The sequence below is a fragment of the Maniola jurtina genome, chromosome Z (genome assembly GCF_905333055.1).
Source record: "Maniola jurtina chromosome Z, ilManJurt1.1, whole genome shotgun sequence".
In the NCBI taxonomy this organism is placed as follows: domain Eukaryota; kingdom Metazoa; phylum Arthropoda; class Insecta; order Lepidoptera; family Nymphalidae; genus Maniola; species Maniola jurtina.
Genome location: NC_060058.1, coordinates 12,076,530 through 12,090,285, shown reverse-complemented (window position 1 = coordinate 12,090,285; position 13,756 = coordinate 12,076,530). Strand labels below are relative to the sequence as shown.

General features: G+C 37.9%; 1 protein-coding gene and 1 long non-coding RNA gene across 2 annotated transcripts in view; both read right to left on the bottom strand.

The window, feature by feature from the left end:
• Positions 1–13,756, bottom strand: part of LOC123880516 (glutamate receptor 1-like) — a 211,625-nt gene that overhangs the window by 55,413 nt on the left and 142,456 nt on the right. The gene's annotated exons all lie outside the window — the stretch shown is intronic.
• Positions 318–4,238, bottom strand: LOC123880068. The gene is made up of 3 exons (XR_006799158.1): positions 4,146–4,238; positions 3,312–3,315; positions 318–329 (listed from the first exon to the last, which is right to left on the bottom strand). It is a non-coding gene; the product is annotated as an uncharacterized LOC123880068 (long non-coding RNA).

Below are 13,756 nucleotides of genomic sequence, written 5' to 3'. Positions count from 1 at the left end.
AAGAAAAAAAAGTGGAAGCTATATGAAAGTATCTCCAACAATGGAATGAAGCCGTATCCATAGTTATTGAATGCAAATTCTATATGCGGGCTTGTATATGCCTGAAATGCCAGAGACGCATTGTATGAAAAGGGAGTTTTTCCTGGATAAGAAAGGTAGGATCTCAGAGCTATTATGGCACCGAGCATCGAGTGGCACGTCTAAGAGATGACATAGCGCTTTCGTCTGATAGCAAAAGTTCGGGCATCTCATGCATGTTAAATTGCAATTTAAAGCACTCTCTGACAAAAAATCCTTTAAAAATCGTTTATTAGATGCAGTATCCAATACTCTTTCCTAGTTAGCGTGAGGTTTTGATTCCCGACTGAACATATTAAGTTCTTGTTAACTGCTATGTAAATACTGATTATGTATCTACATATACAACATTATACCTATATGATACAAAGCTACAGATAGCGAACGAGTTGAGTGCAGAGCTCAGGAATGCGGTAGTGCTGTGACCTAATTATAATTAATGTCGATAAATTTCAACAATGTTTCAAAATCATTTTACACTATTAACATAATGAAAACAACAAGATTATGATTTTTACACATTTTTAATAATTATTTTACACATCGAAATCAACTAAAAAAAATCGTTAAAATTTAATTATCAGATTCAGAAATGACAGACATGGTTAAATCGGTGTCACTATCCTCACCATCACTGACCTCAATTACGAATCGGTCTATGGTATCTTCAATTAAACCACCTTTTGCGAATAATTTTCTTATAAAATTATAACGTGAACATCGAAGCCACGCCAATCTGTCTCTGTGACCTGAGTGAGTGCCAGCTCAGTAACTTCTTTTAGCCTTTTTAGGGATAAATCGGAAGTAACATTATGACGCCTTACTATTCTTTTTACCTTTGCCCAAGCCTGACGTTGCTTTCAAACGGCTGAACCGATTTTCTTGGATTATAGCTATTTCGCGCCTACGATCCAAAGTATTTGAGTTTTCCGAAACATCATTTTCAAATAAATAATTACGTATCTAGGCAACTTCCATCTTGACAGCTTGATATTTTGTCAGTTGCCATAATCATTACAACGCAATGGTACGTGCTACGTCTAAGCTTACGCCACGCTTACGCTGCCTGTGTGAACGAGATGTTAATTAGTAGAGACAAATACATATTAATCTTGCATCTTAGAATGTTAGGGTTAGAAAAAATGTTTATTAGTCCCAGCGTATTGTCTGGCATCTGGTCAACCATCAACCGGTCTGGTTGCTTGACAATGAAACAATTTTTATCGTAGCCATTCAGTAACAATGGCAGAGATGAAAGTTGCCAGGCATAGTGTCTTCTCGTAGAAGGAATAGACGCGCTTATTGACATGGAGAGATGGAAAGAATACGCAATAAATAGGCAAGGAAGCGCAGAACAGCGGGAGGCCTTTATTGCCTTTTGAGAGCTTTGTAGTCTGAGCAGCTGCTTACATTTGCCTACAATAGTTAACTTGATCATTCATACTTCGATACTTGAACAAAGAAACAAACAAAGATTATTTTTAATTTTTTTGTTTTATTTATACTTATTTAGAAATCTAAACACTATTGGGCACGGATCTCTTCTAGTTCACTCTGGTGAGAGAGTGTCAGCGAAGTGAGTGCAATCGTCACACTGTCGTCACATTAGTGTTAAGAGATAAGCCTACGAATAACAAATAAGTTACCTTCGAAAAACAAAAAAGTTATTCGTAGGGGCAAGCTTTTCACGCAAATTACTTGAGGGCAAAAGGTTATCATCGTCATCGTCTCCAACCGAAAGACGCTCACTGCTGAGTGCTGGAAATGGGTCTCTTGTAGGGACTCCGATAGTCGATACGACACAATTTTGGGCCGCCTGAAGTCTGAACCCAGCCTGCTTCGTTTGATGTCGCCTGTCCCCGAAAGTGCCGGCCACACAGGCCGCGTATGCGTCGCGTAAGCGTAGACTTTGCGTCGTAATGTATGGAACTGTATGTGACATGGCATACCACTTGCGTGGTTTGAACGTTCGCGTAGACGTAATGCGTGCAGTTATGTCTACGGATTCACGCGCATCACAAGCAAGTGTTACGTGTACGTGCTTGATGTGAATTGGCTTTTAGTAAGTCTGCCAACGCTGCGCTTTCTGTTACGAGCTCGCCTTTCCAGCACCTGGGAACCAAAAGACTACCGGTTCTTCGAACTATGTACTATCCAACTATGTAATATCCAACACTAGCTTCTCCTTTCAGCAAAGTTTGCCTGGTAGAGATTGCTCTAAGCAATAAGGCCGCCTTTGCACACAATTGTTTTTTCTGTTTTCTTCTTTCTGTGTTACTTTAAATGTATTTTTATGTGCAATAAAGTGTTCTACCTATCTATCTATGTATCTTGCCCACTTCAGCTCAGCAACCCGTTGAGCTATGCCGGTTACTTTGGTCCCTACGGACTTCCTCATTTCTGATTTGATCATGTAGAGAAACTCCGAGCATAGCTCTTTCCATCGCTCGCCAGTAACGATAGTAAAGGTAGTACCTACAATCTATACTCAATTATCCTTAATATTATTCGGCTGACATGAAGATATGGATACATAAAAGCCCTTTTAGGTACGTTTTGTTTCATTTCATTAAACGCATGGCCGGACCGCGCAAAATTTGTACAAAGGATGTCACGGGCGTTTTCTGATATAACAAATGTTCAGTTGTACGGACCCGAAGACTTACTTTAGTATTTATTTCAATTATATTGTATTCTTAATACTAATTTATTATTGGGCTGGCCAGCACTTACCTTTGTATGCTTCTTCAATTCAAGGAGTCTATTTTCTAGAGCTCCCGAACGCGCCCAAAATTTTATTAGTACCTATTTTTAACCCCCCCGACCCAAAAGAGGGGTGTTATAAGTTTAACGTGTGTATCTGTGTATCTGTCTGTGGCATCGTAGCTCCTAAACTAATGAACCGATTTTAATTAAGCTTTTTTTGTTTGAAAGGTGGCTTGATCGAGAGTGTTCTTAACTATAATCCAAGAAAATCGGTTCAACCGTTTGAAAGTTATCGGCTCTTTTCTAGTTTCTGTAACCTTCCCTTGTCGGGGGTATTATAAATTTTAAATTTACACTTGTAATACATACTAGGTGATGCCCGCGAGTTAGGTTTTATTTAGGATTCAGATTATTAAAAATTCACAGGAAATCTTGGAATTTCTATGATAAAAGTAGTAGGTATCTTTCGTCAAAATTGGTTCAATGGATGGGCCGCGGAAAGTTGACCAACAGACAGAAAAACAGACAATACTAGTATGGATTAATCAAAGAAATACAATTAAGTTTTGCAAAAAATATTTTCTAGAAATTTAAAGTTACACAGGATTAAAGATTTACATATAGAATTAAATTTTCTCTCTATGGAACGTGTTTGGAATGACTTCGTTCCTTTAGGTTTAAGTATACAAAATCGGAGGGCTCCAAATCACATCAAAACTGAAAACAGACAAAGATCCCTAGATTTTAACTTGTGGTTAGATTCAAGGGGCGGACCAACAAATACCTGAAAGGCCGGCAACGCATTGGCGGTTCCTCTGGTGCTGCAAATGTTCATGGGATGCGGTGATCACTGTGACCTGTGTAATATCAGGTGACCCACTTGCTCGTTTGCTCATTATTTTTATTTTAAAGTAAACAAAAGTAAAGTAAACAAATTCCTAAAATCCGGCAATGCATTGGCAGTTCCTCTGTGGATGCAAATGTACAATGGCAGGTAGTAATCACTTAATAACATCAGGTAAATCTCGTGCTCGTTTGCTCACTATTTATATAAAAAACCTGCTATTTCAATTATTATATAAATTATATCTTAATATTTCTTTTCTAGATAAAACATTTTCCTCTTATTTCTCTAAGCTTTTAAAAATAGATTATAATCCTCTTCAGTAAAAAGTACTCCCACCGAGTCTGTTTGTAGGTCTTAAAAAGTTAATCTTATAATGTTATTCTTTTCTATAGTAGTGCTTCTCGCAGAGGGTTTCTATGTTGAACTTATAGGTACTTATAGCTAAAGATACTCTTTAAGCCTTTAGTTATCACCCGTGTGAAGCCGTAAATAATCGTACCTAAGATTCAATCACAATTATTATTCGTATATTCTTTACTCTCACGCCCATGTACAAAATAAATACATATAAAAGCCAAAAAGGAATGTAACACACGTACATACATTATAAAATACTTGAACTTAAATACACGTTACACAAGTGTAAATTAAAAATTTATATCACCCCTAACAAGTGAAGGTTACAGTAACAAGAAAAGAGCTTATAACTTTCAAACGGCTGAACCGATTTTCATGGATTATAGCTAATAAAACTTTAGATCAAGCCACCTTTCAAACAAAAAAAAAAACAAATTAAAATCGGTTCATTAGTTTAGGAGCTACGATGCCACAGACAGATACACAGATACACACGTCAAACTTATAAACACCCCTCTTTTTGTGTCGGGGGTCAATAAATACATACTTGTACAAAAGGTCGGGGGTCAGAGCGACACTATCCACTAGGCGGACTATCCTAGCCGAGTCTAGCAAGACCGCTCGTTGCATCCTGGTTGCGAGCGACTGCCGCGGAACCCTAGTCGCCTCAGATGATGAGCGAGGCTGATTGGGATCAACCCATTCGCAGATATGACGATTGGGATGATTTCAGTGGACCCCACATGCCACATGTCGGTAATCCTGTCTCTGACGATGGACCAGTCCCAGTAGAGAAAAATAAAGCAATTAAAATTGTCCTATATCACTTATTCTCACGACCGTGTACAAACTAGATAAAAGCCAAAAGAAATATAACATACATACATAAAAATAAATAATCCTACACACACGTTACATAAATACAAATTTTTAACTGGCGGATGATTACACCCCGGCAGGGGCGACCAATCGGCAGAATAATAGTATTATTACTGTGGTAATTTGGTTATGTACTAAAGACCTAAAAGCCTGACAGAAGTTTCCCCAGCGCGCTCCCGTGCGCTCTCCGTGCAAATGTTCTTATTTGGAAACCAATAAAACTCAATTATTTTTTGTAGACACATTCTAAAATATATTAACTGTGGTTTAATCTGTAACCGGTGTTAATCTTTAATCTTGAAGGAAATCTGGCAAACCTCAGACAAAGACATTTGCTCCTAAAAAGGTGTCTACAAACTTTTGAAACAAAAAAAAAAATATCGACAAAAATTAAAACTACGTTTGTATGCAGCACGCTACGAATATACTCTTCTTAAAATTGCCAGTTCTTCGTATGAACCAGTAAAAGCTCTCTGCTAGACATAATATTCTCCTGCTTTAGTTATTACTAAGACTAAAATAAAAAAATATATTCTTCTGCCGCTTTGCTCATTTTCATTCGCCATAAAAATTGATTTGTTTTCAAATTGACGATTGCGATTGTAACCGCGTTGCGGGATTATCCGCTCAGCATTATTTCCGTTGTAGAGAACTCGCAGTCTCAGCGTCTTATTAACTTCCGCCAGAAAGAACTACTTCCGCTTAAATGCAAAACTTGACCGCCGCTGCCTTTATTAATTAAGAGGGCTCTCTCCGTCACTCGTTTCATACAAACGTAGTTCCAATTTCATTTGAATATTAAGCAACCAAAGTCCATGAAATTTTGCAGACATATTCTAGAAACTAATATCTATGTCTGTGGTTTTCCAGATTTCTGTTAAAATATTCGGTTTCAAAGTTACGCGGTCTTACGGAGCCCTGTTAAAACATCACAATTGTGAAAGCAATCTATACGTATTGCTGACTGCAGTTTAGTATAGGGTTAAGGCTAGATAGACCTAAATGTACTTGTGTATACTAAAACCGCGTAAATAACAAGGTTTTGAACCTGCCGGGCGATTCAGAACACTCGATTCGGTAAGTTACCGTTCGATAAGACGTACTCTTCATTGAAAAATACGTCTTATCGAACGATAACTTACCGAATCGAGTGTTCTGAATCGCCCGGCTGGTATTCCCTACACGACTTCTTCCGCGTGTATTTAGGTTTTAAACCCTTAACGTTCGAGAAGCTTCTATACAGAGAGTAACGAAAAGGCTAGTTAAAACGAAGACAGGTGATGGTACTAGTGATTACTGATAAGACACCATAAAAAAACTACGAAAAAAATTACTGTAGTTTTTAAAAGTTCACAATATATTGCAAATAAAACATCTGACTGACGCTAGAGGTCAGCGAAGTTCCTTAAATAGGTCACTCGAAATCAATGCCGCGTCATAGGCGCATTGACCCAAGTTTTGCGCGCTATACATTGCGTGTTTGAAGAATACTAAATCACTAAAACTACAAGATAATGGCACTGGATTGTGATAAGGTGGTATAATAATAACGCTAAGTTATTGCTAGCGTTCTGGTTACATGTCCTGTATTTTTCAAATAACTTGGGAAGTAGGTACTCAGATTCACTTCACCTGCAATTATTACTCAGCCGTTTTCTTTGTTTCCGGCCTGGACAATAATTTACTATTTTGATGCCACACTACATTGTTCTGCTAAGAGCATTGCCTTTTAGCGCGCTAGTGACACCGTTATCAGCAATGATATTTTTACTTCTAATATCATTGGTTATCAGTCACTGTCTTTATGCAAACTTGCCTTTTAAGAGGGCTCTCTCCGTCACTCGTTTCATACAATCGTAGTTCCAATTTCATTTGAATATTATGCTTAATATTCAAATGAAATTAGAATATGTCTGCAAAATTTCATGGACTTTGGTTGCTTAATATTCAAATGAAATTGGAACTACGATTGTATGAAACGAGTGACGGAGAGAGCCCTGTTAAAAGCTGATCCAAACATGGTAAAAAATATTGAGCGTGTAGCACTGCCCTAAGACATAATGCGCAGAACGTTCTGCTGAACGACATGTTTTTGTCGTTGTTCGTAGCTTAATATTGCCACAGACTTGTCTTTAGAGGAATAAAAAACGAGCTCGAGTGTGTGCGGAATGAGAAAAGTTCAAATGGCTTAGTCGTGACATTTGTCGTAGCCACTCTGTAGTCTAACGAATATGGAAATTTTGTTACATATTACAATCCTTTTTAACCCCCGACCCAAAAAGAGGGGTGTTATAAGTTTGACGTCTGTGGCATCGTAGCTCCTAAACAAATGAACCGATTTTAGTTTGTTTTTTTATTTTGTTTTTTGTTTAGTTTTTATTTTGTTTTTTTGTTTGAAGGTGGCTTGATCGAGAGTGTCCTTAGCTATAATCGAAGAAAATCGGTTCAGCCGTTTGAAAGTTATTAGGGGACAAGGCAGTGCCCCCGCCAAGACGAGCCAAACAGCGGCTCTTTTCAGCTCTTTTCTACTTTTCTTAGAGGTTTTTGTGTCGGGGGTTTTTTAAATTTTGAGTAGTTTATTATATGAGGCAAGCCCGCGACTTCGACCGCATGGATATAAATTTTTTAAATTCCCTTATTAACTCTTTATATTCTTGGGACAAGTGGTATTCTATGTCCATCCTCAGGATGCAAGCTCTATGCTAATTCTGCAAAAATCAATTGGGAAGTTGAAGGAGTTGAAACTGATCGCGCATGCAGCCTCCGGCGCATTGATGATCACTTACTTTGTGTCTAATGATAAGCGACAGCCACCGAGTTCATTTGACTTTGATTATTTTTAACCCCCAACCCAAAAAGAGGGGTGTTATAAGTTTGGTGTGTGTATCTGTGTATCTGTCTGTGGCATCGTAGCTCCTAAACTAATGAACGGATCGGCGTAATTGTTTGCATGGTTATAATTAAAGCCCTGGATACTGACATAAGCAATTTTTATCTAGAAAAAAAAAACAAAGAGTTCCCACGAGATTTGCAAAAACCTAAATGCACTCTGATAATGTATCGGGCATTAGCTAGTTAGATATAGTTTAAAAAATATTACAACTTAAAATTGTTAAACCGAGTAGAAGAAGTAAAATGAAGGGGCTCACTATATCATTTCATTTCTATTTCTAAATAAAGACTGCCCGGAACTCGTGTCGCTAGTCCGCAATGAAGGCAAGAAGCGAAGCAGAAATTATTTACGGCATGGAATCGGGTGGACCTTGCGTAATGGCCCCGGAAGTCGTTATTGATATTAATACGTGGGCACCTCCATCTAGGCTCTGACGATAGTTAGGGAACTTCTAACAAAACGTCGAGGCTCCGACGTTACTGGCAGGTGTCAAATGTTAGTACATTTGACGCAGGTAGCCCTAAGGTATTCCTATTTTTTAACCCCCGACCCAAAAAGAGAGGTGTTATAAGTTTGACGTGTGTATCTGTGTATTTGTGTCTCTGTGTATCTGTCTGTGGCATCGTAGCTCCTAAACTAATGAACCGATTTTAATTTAGTTTTTTTTTGTTTGAAAGGTGGCTTGATCGAGAATGTTCTAAGCTATAATCCAAAAAAAAATGGTTCAGCCGTTTAAGAGTTATCAGCTCTTTTCTAGTTTTCTTGTAGAAAAGAAGGTTAGATAACCGTTAGGTTCATAATATTATGTCAATTGACAAATGTCAAGATGGACGTTGCCTTGATACATAATTATTTATTTGAAAATGATGTTTTGGAAAACTCAGATACTTTGGATCGTAGGCGCGGAATAGTCCAAGAAAATCGGTTTAGCCGTTTGAAAGTTATCAGGTCTTTTCTAGTTACTGTAACCTTCACTTGTCGGGGGTGTTATAAATTTTTAATTTACACTTGTCTATGATTTCCCTTAGGGGTGGCTCTTTCAAAATCAATGATGATTTCACGTCATCATAGCTTAATATTTGACATATCGTCGATTCAGGATCAAACCGAGAGCTCCCTCACTCTAGTTCATTCTTACCTATAGTTCGCGACAGGTTGAGATGGCAACCGGGGTGGGGACGCCCCGCTCACTCGCACAGCTCCCACTCTAACCCGGTGCGGAATAGTGCGGCTGAGGAGCGGATGTGCGGGGCGTCCCCCCGCCTCATACCCCCATTGCCATCTCGACACGTCGCGAACTATACATCCTAGGTTTACTGAAATACCATTGTTTATAAGGACTATTATCTTTACGAAATGTAGAAATAAGGTCTATGGACCTCTAAATTTTCGAAGCTTTGTGCGTTTAAAAGATTTCTTTTAACGGTGTAAGGAAATATCGCGAGGAAACCTGCAAACGCGAGAATCCATAATTTTCTCAAAATGCTGAAGTCTGCCAATTTGAACTTTGTAAGCGTGGTGGACTAATAGCCTAAACTTTTCTTAGTAGACGTCCTGATGCTCATATGAGTCGGCAATGAGTTGGGATGGTTAGATAATGGATAACAGCATCGTTGAACAAGTATATGCCTGTTATAGCAGTCGAAAGGAGAATATCAAAACCTTAATAAAAGTTAAATTAACATTCCTACATTTTCACATGCATCTGTGTTTTTTTTTGTAAAAAGTGGATAACAAAGAGATTATGGTAGAGTGAAACAGAGATAACAATGTGGATCCCGGATTAAAATGCGCCTTGTCGGATTGCTCGCCAAATCCATCCGGATTTACCGGAATCTGTCCAACCGGAAGGAGAGCTCTGGTCATTCTGATTGAATATCAGATTTTTACAAGCTAGTCCTTGATTGTTTCTTTTATCAACTATCCCTTGACTGCGATCTCACCTGATGGTTAGTAATGATGCAGTCTAAGATGGAAGCGGGATAACTTGGAAGGGATGTAAAGTATCTTATTAAACCTATAGGTACTTATATCCCTACTTTAATTTAATCTACTTAATTATAAAATAATTTAATTTAATTTTATGACTAATTAATCCCTCGACGGTACGGCTATGTTGGTAGTATGGTAACTAGCCACGGCCAAAACCTCTCACCAGACCAAACCAGAGGCAAATTAGAAATTACAAAGTCCCAAAATGCCCCTACCGGGAATCGAATTCGAGACTTCCCACTTATAAGACTTCAAGTTGTTGTAGTAAGCAGCGCTTACTACTGTGCCAGAGAGGTTGTCTAATTAATACCATTCCTTCAGATATTACGGTTCCTGCATCCTTTACATTTATTTTATAAAAAAAACTAAATTAAAATCGGCTAATTCGTTTAGGCGCTACGATGCCACAGACAGACACAGATATACACGTCAAACTTATAACACCCCTCTTTTTGGGTCGAAGGTTAAAAAAATTGCTGAGAGTTTGAACTCTTTTCCATAAAATACACAATGGTAGATGTTTTCATGGTATAATAATGTGATAAAGTAGGTTCCGAAATCCACATAAAACTGGAATGGGTGATTTCTAGTGCTAGAAGACCTGCCTTCGTGTTTTCAAGACTGTAGTCCAACAAGTGCCCTTTAGTTTGAAATTACGCTTTAACTTAGAGTGAACTGGAGTGTGGGAACTCTCGGTTTGATCCTGAATCGTCGAAGGAAGGCTCCAGAAGCAGGCCGAAATGCCTAACTACTAGGCTCTCACCACATTAGAACAAAAATGTCTCACACTGAGCGTAGGTAAATGCTTGTAGAATTCTTTTAGAAAATTTTGTGTTTAAGTAAGACCTTGAATTTCTGTCTGTATTATTCAGATTTTGAAGGCAATAACCTCCATTATGATGTTAAGGAAAAACTCGCCAGTAAGAAACATAAGGCGACGGGGAGCTTTTTCATAAAAAATATTCTAAAACGTATTTTCTATTTTAGCCATCAAAAGGTGAACAAATCCCGCAAATCCTCTAATAGGTAAGTATATACCTAAAGATTGTAGCTATAGTATGCAACCGGTCGAGATGGCAATCGGGATGTGAGGCGGGGGACGCCCCGCATACCCGCACGTCACCCGTACTATCCCGCACCGGGTTAGTGCGGGAACTGTGCGGGTACTATCTCGAGTTGTCGCGTTCCTACCTACTATAGTAATAATATTGTAAACATCGATACCTATAGAATCAGAGCCTCAATAGCTCAATGGGTAAAAAAATGAACTGAAATCCGAAAGGTCGGCGGTGGCGGTTCAAATCCCACCCTTTGCACTATTTGTCGTACCTACTCCTTAGCACAAACTTTACGCTTAGTTGGAGGGGAAAGGAAAATATAAGTTATAATATGAACTTGACTAATATTCTTTTATAAAATAAAAGAAAATAGAATTTAGATTGTAAAATAAATAACTGCGCTATGAAATAATATCAGCTCAACCCATATTGTCAATTTGCTACCGTATCTATAAGGACTCATAAACCAGCATTTCAGTTAAGATACCATTGCAATAAATGTAAGATGTAGAATAAACGTATGTTATTAGATTCTTCATAGCTAGTACTAGATTCTTCAACTTAGAATAAACTACTATTATATTATATTCTGTGTTATTACGCACGGTTGACTTGTCGCCCGGCAACTCGGTCGATGGCGACTTAAGGTGCCCACGCACTTGAACTGAACTGCAGCGGAACTGCGCGTCGCGGCAGCGCCCCGCACGATATTCTCTCCAGCCGCGACGCGCGGCAGTACCGCGACGCGCGGCAGTGACGTACGCGCGGCTGGAGAGAATATCGTGCGGGGCGCTGCCGCGACGCGCAGTTCCGCTGCAGTTCAGTTCGAATGCGTGGGCACTTTTAGAATCTGTATTATATATGGAAGGCGCCGTGTTTATACGCACGCAGTAACCGCAAATTCGTGTCGTAGTTAAAGTTTGCTAACCATTGTAAGTTATCGATTTAACTAAAAAACCGGCCAAGTGCGAGTCAGACTCGCGCACTGAGAGTTCCGTACTCGGGTATTTTTTTCCGACATTTTGCACGGTAAATCAAAGACTATTATACATAAAAATAAATGAAAATCTGTTTTAGGATGTACAGGTAAAGAAAGCCCTTTCATATGATACCCCACTTGGTATAGTTATGTTAATTAGAAAATTGAAAGTACTAACTATTTGTTCATGAACACATTTTAATTGTTTTTAGTGTGTGAGTGCGAGTGTTACAAAATGAGTTAGCGAATCACCCCTCTGGTCTAAGAACAACGCACGCACAAGAAAGTCAGCCTAATTAAATTGTTCTAGTATTTTAGTTTCCGCAATATTCCATTTCATGTTTAGATCAAAGGCATGCCAAAATAATTTAATTTTGAGTCTCAGTATCAACATCCGGTTGGTAATAATATAATACCAAAAGCACCGCTTCTATCAATAACATCAATTTCGCTCCTAATAGAGCCTTTCGAGACAGGTACCTATCAATTACAAAGATCAAATTGACAGAAGATAGTTAGGGCATAATTAGAAACAGAATCTAATTTATCTAAGCTAGATACCTTTAATTCTCGCAAAAGTCCTTACAAAATGAAAGTACCTATAAAGATGAAAGTGGTTATATCTAGAAAAGATAATTGGGACTCGTGGTCGATTTAAAGCGTTATTTTTCTAGCTCATAATTTGTTTTATTTTCATTGTACAGGTAGTCTAATTTTTAATTCCCTGGAATTCTGACGTGGATAAAATATGCATTAGAGGGATTACATCATAAGCCAGTTCATAGAAACATTGTTTGAAAAATATTATTTCTTATTACATGTTTTTATAAATTGAAGTGGCGAATGAATTAAAATAATAAATAATGTATCTATAATAATCAGGAATACACATTGAGTTTATCATCATGTGTTTTTTTTTAGATGAGCTAGTGGATTGGCCGTTTCCTACGATATTATTGAAATCACATTATAAAATGAATTTATTATTATATTATGTTTGTTTTTACATTATACTCTGATGATAGTAGATTGGCTCTTGTCTAATCATAGTAGATATTATTTAAGAGGGGTCTCTCCGTCACTCGCTCCATACAAACGCAGTTCCAATTTCATTTGAATATTAAGCAACCAAAGTCCATGAAATTTTGCAGACATATTCTAGAAACTAATATCTGTGCCTGTGGTGTTTTAGATTTTTTTTTAATATGTAGTTTTGTATGGAGTAAGTGACGGAGAGAGCCCTGCAAAAAAAAACTAAATTAAAATCAGTTCATTAGTTTAAGAGCTACGATGCCACAGACAGATACACAGATACTCACATTAAACTTATAACACCCCTCTTTTGGGTTGGGGGTTAGTATAACAAAAATTGTGAAGTGCTTGATTATATGGAAAATATTTGAACAATTTATACGAAACAATTAAAAAATCATTTCACGCAATGTTTGTTTACACCGAGCCATTTATCATTGGCATCAATAAAAACAAATTGTACCATTTTATTGTGAATAATTGTCTGCATCGTTATATGTGGCACGGCGATATTTTTAGCAATATTTATCATTTTTGGGAGAGTGGAGGGGAGGGGGGGTTCGATAAAAATTTATAACGGCTATAAATCAAAGTGTGATTTCAATTCGGCGGTTGTTACTATTGATGGATACGTTTGCGGTGAGGAAAACAAAAACGTTCCCATGCAAGAAGACACTGAAAATGTGAAAATGGCGACAGAATTGCATCTCTTCTCTCCACGAAGCTACCATGACCCAAATAAAAATTCAGGAACCCAGAGTTCAAACTGTACTTAAATAAATCACACTAATATTATAAAGGTGAAAGTTTGTGTGTTTGTGTGTGTTATGTGTGTGTGTGTGTATGTTTGTTACTCCTTCCCCCCAAAAGCACTAGACGGATTTGGCTGAAATTTGGCATGGAGATAGATAATATCCTGGATAAGCACATAGGCT